Source organism: Nicotiana tabacum, chromosome 24, assembly GCF_000715075.1.
Source record: "Nicotiana tabacum cultivar K326 chromosome 24, ASM71507v2, whole genome shotgun sequence".
NCBI classification, from domain to species: domain Eukaryota; kingdom Viridiplantae; phylum Streptophyta; class Magnoliopsida; order Solanales; family Solanaceae; genus Nicotiana; species Nicotiana tabacum.
In genome coordinates this window covers 26,113,189-26,126,948 of record NC_134103.1, presented here as the reverse complement: position 1 = coordinate 26,126,948, position 13,760 = coordinate 26,113,189, and the positions used below count along the sequence as shown (strand labels likewise).

Sequence of the window (13,760 nt, the reverse complement as noted above, 5' to 3'; positions counted from 1 at the left end):
CCAAATAGGTCTTGAACACTCGATTCATCAAATCCATAAATGTTGTTGGGGTATTTGTCAACCCAAATGACATTACTAGGAATTCGTAATGCCCATACCGAGTCTGAAAAGCTGTCTTAGGGACATCAGATGCCCTAATCTTTAACTGATGGTAATCAGACCTCAAGTCGATATTTGAAAACACCTTGGCACCTTGAAGATGATCAAATAAGTTATCAATTCTTGGCAGTGGATACTTGTTCTTGATAGTAGCCTTGTTCAATTGTCGATAATCTATACACATTCGCATTGAATCATCTTTCTTCTTTACAAATAACACTGGTGCACCTCAGGGCGAGATACTAGGTCTAATGAATCCCTAATCAAGCAAGTCTTGTAATTGCTCCTTCAATTCTTTCAACTCTGGCGGGGCCATACGGTATGGTGGGATAGAAATGGGCTGAGTGCCCGGAGCCAAATCAATACAGAAGTCAATATCTCTGTCGGGTGGCATCCCCGACAAATCTGCAGGAAATACTTCTGGAAATTCATGAACAACTGCTACTGAGTCCATAGAAGGAACATTCGCATTGGAATCGCGAATATAAGCCAAATAGGATAGACACCCTTTCTCGACCATACACCGAGCCTTCATATAAGAAATAATCCTGCTGGTAGGGTCACCGTCTTCATGCAGGAGGTAACCCCGGCATGGCCAGGGTCACCGTCTTGGCATGACAATCCAATATAGTATGATAAGGTGACAGCTAATCCATACCCAAGATGACATCAAAATCTACTATATCAAGAAGTAGAAGATCCACACTACACTAAAAGAAAAAAAGTCTTTAGCAAAGGAAAATTCGGTCGTTAAAAATCCTAATTCGGTCGCTATTAGTCAATAGCAACCGAAAAAAACCTGGTCGTCACTGGTCATTAAAAGCCTCGACGTTAAAAGTTCACGACTGGATTTCAAACCGGTCGTTAAAGATCCTTTAGCGACAACAAAAAATTCTGTCGTCATAGCTTATTTTTAGCGACTGAAGTTTCCCTTCATTATTTAATTTTCTGGTCGTTAAAAACCTGTAATGATAACAACAAATCCAACTAATATTAGTGCTTTTAGTAACAGGCTTTTACATTCGTTAATTTTCTATTAACTATTACTATAATGATATATTAAAAACCTATATACACACAGTTGCTCCAGAAACATAAGAAATAATCAATATTCCTATAAATTTCAAAATTAATTACAAGGAACAAAAGCAAAACACTACCACAAATATACCTATCCAAAATGGACAATAAACTTGTCAACTCCTAACAAAAGAAAAAATAGATTGTAGCATTACAAATGGAAAATCTGTTAAACAACTCCTAACAAAAGAGAAACTAGGCTCCTCTTCTGGTTCAACTTGTTCTTTAGCATTTTCAGTTTCTACTTGCTCTGCACTTTCTTCAAGGGCAGGTTCTTCCGATATCAATTTTCTTATCTGTTAAAAGAATAAATCCTTATCAGTCCAATAAAAAATACTCCTAAAAGTTTTTACTTTTTCTTCCTTTTCACTTTCCCACAAAATGAAGATTAACCAAAAAAAAAAAAAGCAAGCACAATTTTATAGGAATCATCTAAATATTCGAAAAGAGAACTAAATTGACTGAAACTTCCCAAAGAAAGCAATTACAATTTATCAAACAAGAGTATTCCAGGAACAATGAATATTGAACTAGAAGAAAGATCGAAATGAAGACTAACCATAACTAGCTAATATTTTAATGGATACCATAACTAGTAAATAAGAAAAGTTGAGCATTTCCCAGTCAAATTTTAAACTTTTATGTATTCTTTTATATTTAAATTAAATGTAAAAAGTTCTATTTGATCTACATATCCGAAAATGACCATAAACAGTGGAAGGCATTACCATCATCTGGAAAAGTGGAGTATGACATTGTCCCTCTATCCGGATTAATGTGTGTTGGAAGCAAACCATCATCTGAAAAAGTTCTATTAAGTTCTAAGATAACATTCTCCACCTGAAATAGGAACATATTCCATTCGGTCACTAGCAGGACATTGATTTCAAGTATGTGTAGCTTAATCAATTGCCTGACATGCCAAAATTTAGAATTGTAGTTTTATTTACTAGTAGTTATCAAGAAGTTATATTTTTTGAGAAATTCTATTGGCGCATACCTTCTGTTTATACTTTGGGTCTCCTGTCCTTTGCGAAAGAGCAATAAATTCAATCTGCTTAGTGGCAGAATCTGCCAGGATACTATTACCCTGAGAGTAGGGAGCACAATAATTTAACCAAATGTACGATAGAACTACAGAGATGTAATTATATATGTGTTCAATGTGTTCATGCATAGAAAATTCACATATTATACATCACATGCCACGAGACTGAAATATTCAGATTTCAAAAGATAATCATTGGTGTGCAAAAAAATATTCTATCCAAGGGTTGAGGAGGAAAAGAACAAGTAAAGAAACCATATAACCCAAGGGCTGCACAACAGCCTCACGGCCATGCAGCTCCCCCATATGCCCCAAAGAAAAGAAATAAACATCCATTAAAAAGAAGAGAGTTGGATTTCCACAGGAGAAAATTTCAGCAAAAGCATCACAAGATGGCTGGCTGCACAAACAAGTTGAAAGTATGTGGAAAAGTTTCCTAGAACTACAATTGCTAAGTTGCAAAAGACATATTTCTCCTAGCAAGCTAGAGTGAGTTGGGAGAACGCATGGAGGAGATGCGAGAAAGAGAGAAAACAAGAATTAGATCATAAGATCCTTTAAGTATATGTAAGAAAATTAGAGCATTTAGTAACCTGCGATTCTTCATTCACACAGTTCCCCTTTTAGATACTCTTCTCCTAATGATGTACGGTAAAGCATCAAATGAATCGTCAAATAAAATTTAGAATAATGCCCTATATCCTTTTCAGCATGAGATACATGAGTTATACTACATCGGAAATCAACCTAAATTTGGTAGAGTTCAAAATTACCCCTGTCCACCCAGGATTATGCGGATTCCCATGTGACAAGTTGATAATGTTGTAAGGGATGCAGTTTATTGGAAAAACTCATGTGAGTCAGTAAATCATTTACTGAAACAAGCAAAAGCATTTGAAAGAATAAAAGGAACATGAGCTATTTATGTCAAGGTACACTCCACTCGCACTGTAAATACCCCACCTTTATACACTCCACTAGCACTATAAATACTTTACCTTCCTCTAAGTAGTGCAATGGTCATTCAATGATAAAAGAAGAATAAAATAGATTCAAAAAATAAATTTAAGATTGTCCTTTCTCACTGGTCATCAGTCTCCTCGAATAATGAAGCACCACAATCAGCAGCTTCAAAAACCCCTTTTATCAACCTCAAAATACAGTTTCCAACACCTCTAGAATTAGAAGAAAGTCGAAAAATAATCTCAATTAAAAAGAAATTAACGAAAAATCATTTGCAACATGCTCATGACGACTAAAGTTCTTTTGATTTGATGATCCCTACAACTATTCTTTTTGCTGCTAAATATGTTTGATTTGCTCACTGTACTTTCTTATAAGAATACATCCACTGAAAAATAGACTAAGCATGATTACTAGAGTCTTAAAATGAATGTAAAGCTTGCGTTGCAGATGCATTTATAATCTTATTATTTGGCTATTACTTGTTGTACTCTTACCTTATTTACCTTTCGTAGAATTTTTCAAGGTGTCAGTTTTCTAGCTCAAAAAATATTACTTTTTGAAATTGGCTAACTGTGGTAGCATTTCAAATGCTATAGTATTTGACTGTTTCTAAGAAGGTGGATCTTAGGATCTTTCACTATTGTATTCCATTGTTATTTTCCTTTTCAGTGCTAACGTTACTCTACTTTTCTGGTATCTATCATTTTTTATGTTGCCTCTACAAGGCAATCATGCTCTATATGGTACAATATTTTGTAGTTAATCAAATTTTAGAGAAGATATTATATTTCTTTATTCAAATATGTATTACTGAAAATTAAAACACGTATCGCAAAACCTATTGACTGAAAAAAGTTCTTAGAGTGTATTTAGCAGTGGAGATGAAAGATGCTAGTTCTAAGGCTCCAATATTCATTCAGGAAATTGGTCGAACAGCTGGTGAGCAATTCCATGGACAATTATAAAAGTGCAATCTCCAATAGATCCCAAAACAATTAGGGCTAAGTTATCACAACAATCCTTCACCAATTTAACACAACCATCACAGATGAATCTTCACAAATTAAATATCAGAAGAAAAGCAAGAAGAACAGAGACGAAGTTCGAAATTGAACCAAGAACGCACCTGAAGCTCTCTTAGAATATCTCTACGTTTCTTAACTAGTGGCGACAGAATCTCGAGCTTCTTCCTATGCTGCCCAGTAAAACTTTGAAGCTTATTCTAAAGATTCTACACATAAGAAATAAAGAGAAAGCATGAGAGAATATCAAATTACAAAAAACTGAAAGTATAAAAAGTATGTCACCAAGCACTATAATTTATCCACATATTTCAAACAAAGATATGCCTTAGAGAATGAGAAGTTTGAGTCTGCGAGATGAAGACTTGGCAGTTTCTATTGCTAAGCAGTCCTGTTTGAGTCAAGGCTTTTTTTCTTTATTATTTATTTATTTAGAGGGGTGGGCAGGGAAATATTACGGGAAACATGTGTTCTTTTTGGGTTTAATTTTGTTTTAGTATTAACGAAGGGATATTATACTATTTAGCGACCGAATATTATTCTCCTATTATTGCTGAACTAAAAATAGTGATTTAACGACGGGAAAAAATTTTGGTAGCCAAAAGTATATTTATAACGACCGAACTCATGTCCCTTCGTTAAAAAATGGTCGTTAAAAGTCCATATTATTGTAGTGCTAGTCTCAAGACTACCAATAGTAATCACATACGAACGATAGACATGGTGCACTACAACAGAGTCTCCCACCGGTGTAGATACACACACAGAAGCACTCAGAGAATCACAAGGCACAACCAAATATGAAGCAAAATAGGAGGACACATAGGAATAAGTAGATCCTGGATCAAATAGAACTGAAGCATCTCTATGGCAAACTGGAATAATACCTGTGATCACAGCATCAGATGACTCAGCCTCAGGCCTAGCTGGAAAAGCATAAAATCGGGGCTGGGCCCTACCACTCTGAACTGCATCTCCGGGACGGCCTATAACTGACTGGCCTCCACCTCTAGCTGCCTGACTCCTACCTCTAGCTGGCTGAGTAGGTGGTGAAGCAACCGGTGCCGGTATGATGGCACGAGAATCCTGCCGCGATCTGTTACTCGACAACCTAGGGCAAAAAATGATATTCACAAGATGGTTTTTCACATAACCCCAGTGGTTATATTTTGGGAGATATGAAAACATAAAAATGCTTGTAAATATGGGGACCAAAAAAGGATGTGGCATAGAGTCATGGAGCATCATGCATAATGGAATGGCTTTTTATAACTGTGAAGTTGGGAGTAATTGGAATGTGCTATGTAATATTGTGGAGAAGTTTAGACCAATTCCTAAATGAAAAATTGTACAGTGGAATAGACCTCCAGTGCAAAAAGTAAAGATTAACACTGATGGAAGCTACTCCTCCGAGAATGCTGGCATTGGCGGGATTGTTAGGGATCATACAGGGAGGTTGATCATGGCCTTCTCCATACCCTCTGTATGTACCAGTAACAATCAAACAGAAGCAAGTGCAGAAAAATTTGGATTGAACTAGTGTTTACAACATGGGTTTCAAGACTGCATACTTGAACTAGATTCTTTGCTGATAGTAGTTATGCTCAAGAAGAAGGATTCGTATCATGATTTATGACTTGTGCGTAAAATTTGGCGTCATTCCGAGTTGTCTAAGTATGATTCGTCGCATTCAGAGCTAGTTGGAAGAAGTTTGAAGTTAAAAAATTGAATAATTTTATTTTGAGGTGCGATTCTTGGCTTAGATGTTGTTTAATATATTCCGAGACTTCGAGTATGTCCGCATAATATTTATGAACTTCTTGGTGCATTTGGACGGGGTTCCAGGTGGCTCAGATATGTTTCGGATGACTCTGAGCTAAGTCCAAACTGGCAGATTTTGCTGGTACTGGTTTCCTTTTTGGGGGGTCAGTAGGACGTTGCCCTTTGTGTTCGTGAAGGGCTGGCCACATCCGCGATTCGTTTGCCGGGCTAGCCTTCGTGATCATGATAACCTGAGCGCGTTCGCAAATTAGACTTTTGGGGAGATGGGCAGCTCTGCCTTTGCGATCACGAGTCTTCTTTTGCGATTGCGAAGAAGGAATCACTAGGCAGTAACATTTTAAAAGTCGGGACTTAGGCTATTGTTTTCATTTCTGACTTCTCTTGGCCGAAATTGGAGCTTCTTGGAAAGAGATTTTCATCTAGAATTTTGAGATACGTGATTTCTACCTAATGTGAGTTTGATACATAGATTATGGGTAGATTTTAACATAGAAATTGTAGAAATTATGGGATTATGTTGAAAAACCTAGAGTTTAGTAAAAATGAGATATGACCACGAAATTAATTAAGGAATTGAGTAAAAATTATATATTTGAGTTCGTAAGGCCATGGATAATATTTATCTACGCAAATTTCTGAAATGCGGGCATGTGGGCCCGGGGGTGGATTTTAGGAACTTTCTGAATTAGGTTGGAAAATTACTTTAACAGATGAAGTATGAACGTTTGAGTATATATTGATTAACTTGTACGACTTTTGACTAGTTTTGGGTTACAACAAAAATAACAACAACAACAACATACCTAGTAATATCCCATACCGTAGGGTCTGGAGAGGGTAGTGTGTACACAGACCTTACCCCTACATTGTGAGGATAGAGAGGCTGTTTTCAATAGACCCTCAACGTTAATTTGAGGCTATTAGTGTGGTTGAGGGCCAATAAATGGACTTGGAAGTAAGGTATGTCTCTTGCCTAATCTTGTAAGAGGGAATTATTCCCGTAGGTACTTAAATTATTATTTGCTACTAGTTGTGGATGCTACGTACGCATGAGGTGACGAGTGTCTGTACGTAGATAAAACCATGTTTATGTCCGGGTAGACTAAGGACTTTATCATGTAATATTTGTATTTTTTGAACTCAACTTGTTAGTTTAGTTACTTAAATTATTAATAGAAAAATTATTAGGGATTATGTTAGGCCGAGCTTCATTACCTTGAGTTTTGGTGGAATACTTGATAGTTGGTAAAAGTCATACTTCCTTTATGTGCCCATCCTTGTGTAGTAATGTTTTAACCCGTAGTTGAGAGTTTCTCTATTCTTGTGGATACGATTCGGCAATATATTTGAGATGCATCCATGGAGCCATACGACCTCTGTAGTGTATGTATACGATTATTATGAGTCTAGCCATACGACCTCGGCATAACTCGTACGTAATATTGCTAGGAGTCACAATATACATGATATTTTCTTCTTGACTTGAGATTTGATATTTACTTGATGAAGCCTAAGGGCTGATCGTAGCAAGTTTTGCTAGATAGTCTGCCACCTGATTTGCAGTGCATAATATTGACATTAGCCTACTTCAACATTTATAAAGTTTCATCAATGATCTCAATTTTTTTTATCCTTCATCATGTTAGTACTTAATAGCAATAACTATAAGAGAGTCCACTCACTCATGGGAGTTCACTTTCTTATTCTCATCGCTCTTGAACATTCTTCTAATTAATGCTTTGTACGTACTTGGCAGCCTATCATTTTAAAAATATTTTCTAAGGCACACATAAAAACTTAACCAAACATGGCTAGTTCTATAAGTCTAAGCAATTTCTCTGCGAAGATTATTTCAAAGGTCTTGGCTAGAAGACTGAATCCTTTACTGCCCAAACTTGTTTCAGGTTACCATAGTGGGTTTGTAAAAGGAAGACTAATTACTGATAATGTGTTACTTTCTCAGGAGGTAATACATGGAATCTCTCAAGCTAATAAGTGAGGTAATATGGTGATCAAACTTGATATGGCTAAAGCTTACGACAGACTTGATTAGAATTTCTTGATGGCAGTTCTAAGAAAGTTTGGCTTCTCTGATTGGTGGGTGGAGGCTGTAAGAAGATTGATCTATGAAGTTTGGTATTCCATTATCATCAATGGTTCTAGGAAAGGCTTTTTCACTTCTTTCTTAAGGGCTAAAACAAGGGGATCCTTTATCTCCTTCACTTTCTATCCTAGGATCTGAAGTGCTTTCTAGAATGCTGAATAATCTATAACATGTGCCTGAGTTTGTACTTTTTTCTATGCCTAAGAGGGGGCCTAAGCTAAATCATTTAGCTTATGCCGATGACATTGTCATCTTCTGTGGTGGAAAGGGAAGGTCAATTAAACTGGTAATGAAGCAAGTTAGGTTGTAAGAGTAAAGCTCAGGTCAGCAGGTAAATCAAGAAAAGAGCTTCTTTTGCACTGCTCCAAATACTTCCATATCTAGGATTGATAAAATGATTGCTAACTATAGTTTCAAGCACAAACAATTCCCATTTACTTATCTAGGTGTTCCACTTTATGTTGGAAGAAAGAAATTGGAATTCTTTAATGATCTCCTCACTAAGATCACTAAGAGAATTAATGGGTGGCTAAATAAACTTCTTTCTTATGGAGGCAAGGTCACGTTGATTAAACATGTTTTGCAAGCTATTCCCTCTTATACTTTGGCGGCACTGGACCCTCCAAAGGGAACCTTCAAGCTAATTCATGAGATGCATTTTGCTAGTTTCTTTTGGGGGTCTAGTAATGAAAAATAAAAGTACCATTGGAGCTCCTGGAACAACCTATGTTGTACCAAAGAAGAAGGGGGTGTAGGGATAAGAAAGTTGGAGGATGTAAGTGATTCTTTTGCTTACAAAAGATGGTGGGAGTTGAGAACTCAACAGTCACTTGGGGAATGAGTTCAAACAATCTCATGCTTTAGAGCTCATCCAGTTGCTAAGGCCAAACAATCTCTGAGAACCCTCTGTATGTACTAGTAACAATCAAGCAGAAGCAAGTGCAGAACTAGTGTTTACATCATGTGTTTCAAGATTATAGTGTTTCAAGACTCTTGCTGAAGTTGAAGTTGAAGGCAACCATTGATGAGATCTCTCTCTTGCTTCTTCAAGTTAATTGAGAAGATGGATTAGCTAAGAATGCTGCACACTCCGATGAATCTCACATGTATTTTCACTTAGGCATGACAAGGCTAACTTCTTTGTAAGTTGATATGTATAACTTCTGCTGGACTGATAATCTATTATAACAGTCCATCTGTTTTTGAGTCTTGGCGATGCCACACTGATGCAAGTTTTTGGTGGAAATACAAGGAACGCCCAATGTTATTTGGGGATTATTAAAAAAACTTACCATATAACCAACTACCAAACGATCCCTAACGTAAGGCAGGTGATGAGCATTGTATGGAGGTCCCAGGGAGAGTAAATTTGAGAAAACGTTAATATAAAAATGCTGGTTAAAATGAAAAAGAAATCAGCATAGATACAACATTAGGGAAAATAACAGCACTATTCTAAAGAATTACAGTGACCTGAGTAGCATATATAGACTAAGTTCTCTTCAAAAATATTCCAGGACCCCTATAAATTTAGTTAAACTCTAGGAATATAAAATTATGATTGATGTCAGGTGGCTCCCAGAGTTCCCCCAAACACTTCAGTAGGCATTAATAATTAATACCCTTTCAATTTAAGGGCATTTTTCAAGTCCCAATGAAGTGATCAGGAGAACTCTAGGGGAAACCTGACTTTTTAATTTTTTTAATTAATCTTTCATTCCTAGTTGATAGGAAATAAAGCTCTCTCTGGATTGGAAAAGATTACCTATTTATAGAGAAGCCAATAGAATATAATTCATGTGGTACGTAGTTGTGAGATAGTAATATTTCTGATACCAAGAAAACAAGGAAAATCCATTTTGGTCAGATTGAACTTGGTCACAATTGTGGGTTGAATGCAAGAAATGGAATCATACTTTTGTAACAAGTGACCACAAATCTCTTTACCTTTTGCTACATTGCAGTAAAAGTTTCTGTTTTGAACTACGTCTATAGACAGTAGCATGCAGAAGAAAACTAAATTAGTGAAGTTAAAATTCTAAATTTATTCCAAGGATAATGAAAAAGAATATTGCTCCACCTTTTGCCGCTGAAAAAAGTGCGCTGTAGATAAATTAGAGAAAATCATAATGATAGTAACTTTGATTCTCATCCTTCATCTAGCCTGTAAATTGGCCTAAATTCAAAAACGACGATAATTTCTAGAGGTGTCAAATTGACAAGTTAGACCGATTTTGGGCAAGTCAAAACGAGTTGAGTCAATAAATAGGGCGGGTCATAGCCCAGCCCGTCCAGCTTTTACCAAGCTTTAATTACAACAACAACAACGACCCACAAGTAGGGTCTGGGGAGGTTAATGTGTACGCAGACCTTACCCCTACTCCGAAAGAGTAGAGAGAATGTTTCCTATAGACTCTCGGCTTACGACGATGGTAAAGGACAGTGGAGCAGTAACATCAAAGGAAGTTAGAAAGATAACACCAATAATTATATAATTATTTACTAATTGTATAATTAGTAAATAAGATTTTTTTTTTCTTTTGTTATGGTCATATATAACATATCAAACAAAAAGAATTATTTCTAAGATATTTTGACAAAGTTACCCATGGATTAATTTGGGCTAAAAATCAACCCAACTTTAAATGAGTTGGATAAAAAGGGGATGAGTTTAATAAAGAGCTTTTATCATTGTTGGCCGCTCGGGCCAAAACTTTTAACAATCACTAGCTAGAAATTAATTAATTACAATAGATAAGTGATGCTCTGAATTGCCATTGATAAAGCTTGCCTATGAAGCAACTCCTCTTCCATTAGTGACCTCCTCTCTTTGATCTCTCATTCCTCTTACTCCTTAACCCTATTCCATTTTTGCCTGTTTTCTTTTACATCCTTCTTTGTCATGCAAATAAATCTATTACCCATTTCTCAAAATTCAATCTTGCACAACACCCAAAATTTCTTTTTGCCTAATTACTAGAAATCTGCAAAGCAGCCTGAAATTCAGTAATTTGCACAAGACCCAAATACTATTTTGCCCAAAAGATACTATTTTAGCCAGAAATTAATTAATAACGTAAATGTGCATTCAAATAAATACTATATAATAGATATAAATTGTCAATAAGTATCATCATTATAGTTTTTAACACAATATTAAATTCTAGAAGATCTTTCATATATACATTTTACTACATCACTACATAGTAAAATGCACGATACACTTTATATATACAAAATTTATACATTGTAGAACAGTCTATACCCTTTGGATTATGGGTGTTTAACGGGAGGGCTGGGACGGGCTAGACACAAAAAAAATCAGCCCGTCCGTTTAACGTTCCGGGCTGTACTTTTTTGGGGTTTTTTTGTCCGTCCGGGTTCGGGCTTAGCGGGTTGGACCGGGCATTGTAATTTATTTTTTTAAGTAAATTTTATTTTTCTTATTCAATGTTATTGATACTTAAGTGTTTGCAAACTTTTAAGGCTTAGAATTAAAATTTTAAAGTTTAAAGTTGTAAATTTGAAATTTGAATTTTACAATTTTAAAATTGAAATTTGAAAGTAAGTGACTACAAAAAATTATTTAATAAGACCAATAGGCAATATATAAGGATTAAGCTCCGAAAACTTTCATTGATATTTTTATTGAATAATATATAATACTTCAAATTAAGTTGCAAGTTCTTTTTTGATTTTGTTATTTTTGAACTTGCAAATTAAAAGTTTACAACAATTATAAAAAAAAAATAGTACATCACATGTTTTGCATCATTTTTGTAAGTTCATCCATGTCAACATGAGGTTCTTGGTTTCCGGCATAGGTTGAATCAGAACCATAAACCATTATATCTCCAATTTCTTGGTCATACGCTTCATCTACCTCGTCACGCCCTTGATTTCGCCATTCTGATCTTATCCAATCTCTGAAGCACAGTAGAATTTCCAAAGCGTTGCTGCCCAATGAATGACGGGTATCTCCTAGTTGTTGCCTTGCTTGGCTAAATGCGCTCTCTGATGCGATTGTTGAAATCGGCACATTTAGCACGTCTCGAGCCATGGCCGAAAGAACAGGAAATTGATTTGAGTTGCTCCTCCACCAACCCAGTGGTAAAAATTCCTTTGTGCGGGGCTCTGCTGACTTTTGCAAGTAGAATTGAAGTTCATCAATATTTCCTGCTATTGGTTTGTTGATGCTCCCCTAGACCACTAGAAATAGTACGACCTTATTCTTTTAGTGAAAAAGGAAAGCAAGTGAAATAGCAAGTTGATCAGGTTTCCCCAAGAGTTCTCTCAAATCACTTTACTGAGTTATATATAATTCCCTTTATTAAGGGAAAATCTACTCACTGAAGTGTTTGGGGGAACTCCCGAGGTTACTTGTTTCATTTGTAGATATACCTTAGCATTTTTACAAGAGATTATTTTCCATAAGAATTTTATTCACTATATAGCAGGATTGTGAGGCGTTTCTTTCATATCTTTTTTTCTTTTCAATTTGGATGCCTTAATTCTAAAGTTACGATACTATAGCTTCCTATAACAGTATTTTGCAAATTATTTGTCTCTATGCCTGCATTCTCAAACATTGACTGAACATACAGAGATAGATTATGCCTGAAAATACACATTCTGTATTAAAGCCAAGCTGCCTAAGCCTTAGCAAGACAAACCTATCTAAAGTATAGCGAGTACAAACTCAGAAGAAACTCTTGCAATATTTCCCAAGCAAAACAAGAAAAGACAACAAAAGGCACACCAACTATATCTTGTAACTTGATTCCTTTTCTTATACTAACAGAAGGAATATAGACAAAATAGTGATCCCTTCATTTACTTCTAGGGACACATGAACTAATCATGTTATCTGAAATTGAGAGTAAACATTTAGGCTAAAGGGTGTAGTTGATGTGGAGAAACTATAAAACTCAACAGTGATCGTTTAGCGAATCGCTTAACTAGGCAATTAGTGGTGATAACTGTTAGGAAAATTAACCCCACATAAATAATATTCACAGTATACGATTATAATAAATACGGATTACTAAAATACAATAACCAACGATAATAATAAGAGAAACAAGGACACCAAGATTTTTACGTGAAAAACCCTTCTGAATAAGAGAAGAATCATGGCCCGAGAGGAGCAACTGATTTCACTATAGCAAAGATTTTACAATTTGTGGTACCGAGTAAAACCCTCCAATACCCCTATAAAATTATGATTGACGCCAGGTGGCTCCCAGAGTTCCCCCAAACACTTCAGTAGGCATTAATAATTAATACCCTTTCAATTTAAGGGCATTTTTCAAGTCCCAATGAAGTGATCAGGAGAACTCTAGGGGAAACCTGGCTTTTTTATTTTTTTAATTAATCTTTCATTCCTAGTTGATAGGAAATAATGCTCTCTCTGGATTGGAAAAGATTACCTATTTATAGAGAAGCCAATAGAATATAATTCATGTGGTACGTAGTTGTGAGATAGTAATATTTCTGATGCCAAGAAAACAAGGAAAATCCATTTTGGTCAGATTGAACTTGGTCACAATTGTGGGTTGAATGCAAGAAATGGAATCATACTTTTGTAACAAGTGACCACAAATCTCTTTACCTTTTGCTACATTGCAGTACAAGTTTCTGTTAGACTTTGGGCAGGTCA

At 35.8% G+C, this 13,760-nt stretch overlaps 2 long non-coding RNA genes across 2 annotated transcripts; both read right to left on the bottom strand.

Moving 5' to 3' along the window:
• Window positions 1-1,194: 1,194 nt before the first annotated feature.
• LOC107794121 (uncharacterized) lies at window positions 1,195-4,681 on the bottom strand. The gene is made up of 5 exons (XR_012706740.1): window positions 4,543-4,681; window positions 4,320-4,424; window positions 2,180-2,269; window positions 1,908-2,019; window positions 1,195-1,475 (listed from the first exon to the last, which is right to left on the bottom strand). It is a non-coding gene; the product is annotated as an uncharacterized LOC107794121 (long non-coding RNA).
• A 7,036-nt stretch (window positions 4,682-11,717) lies between these two features.
• Window positions 11,718-13,483, bottom strand: LOC142178518 (uncharacterized). Its single transcript, XR_012706691.1, has 2 exons — window positions 13,203-13,483; window positions 11,718-12,242 (listed from the first exon to the last, which is right to left on the bottom strand). It is a non-coding gene; the product is annotated as an uncharacterized LOC142178518 (long non-coding RNA).
• Window positions 13,484-13,760: the final 277 nt, after the last annotated feature.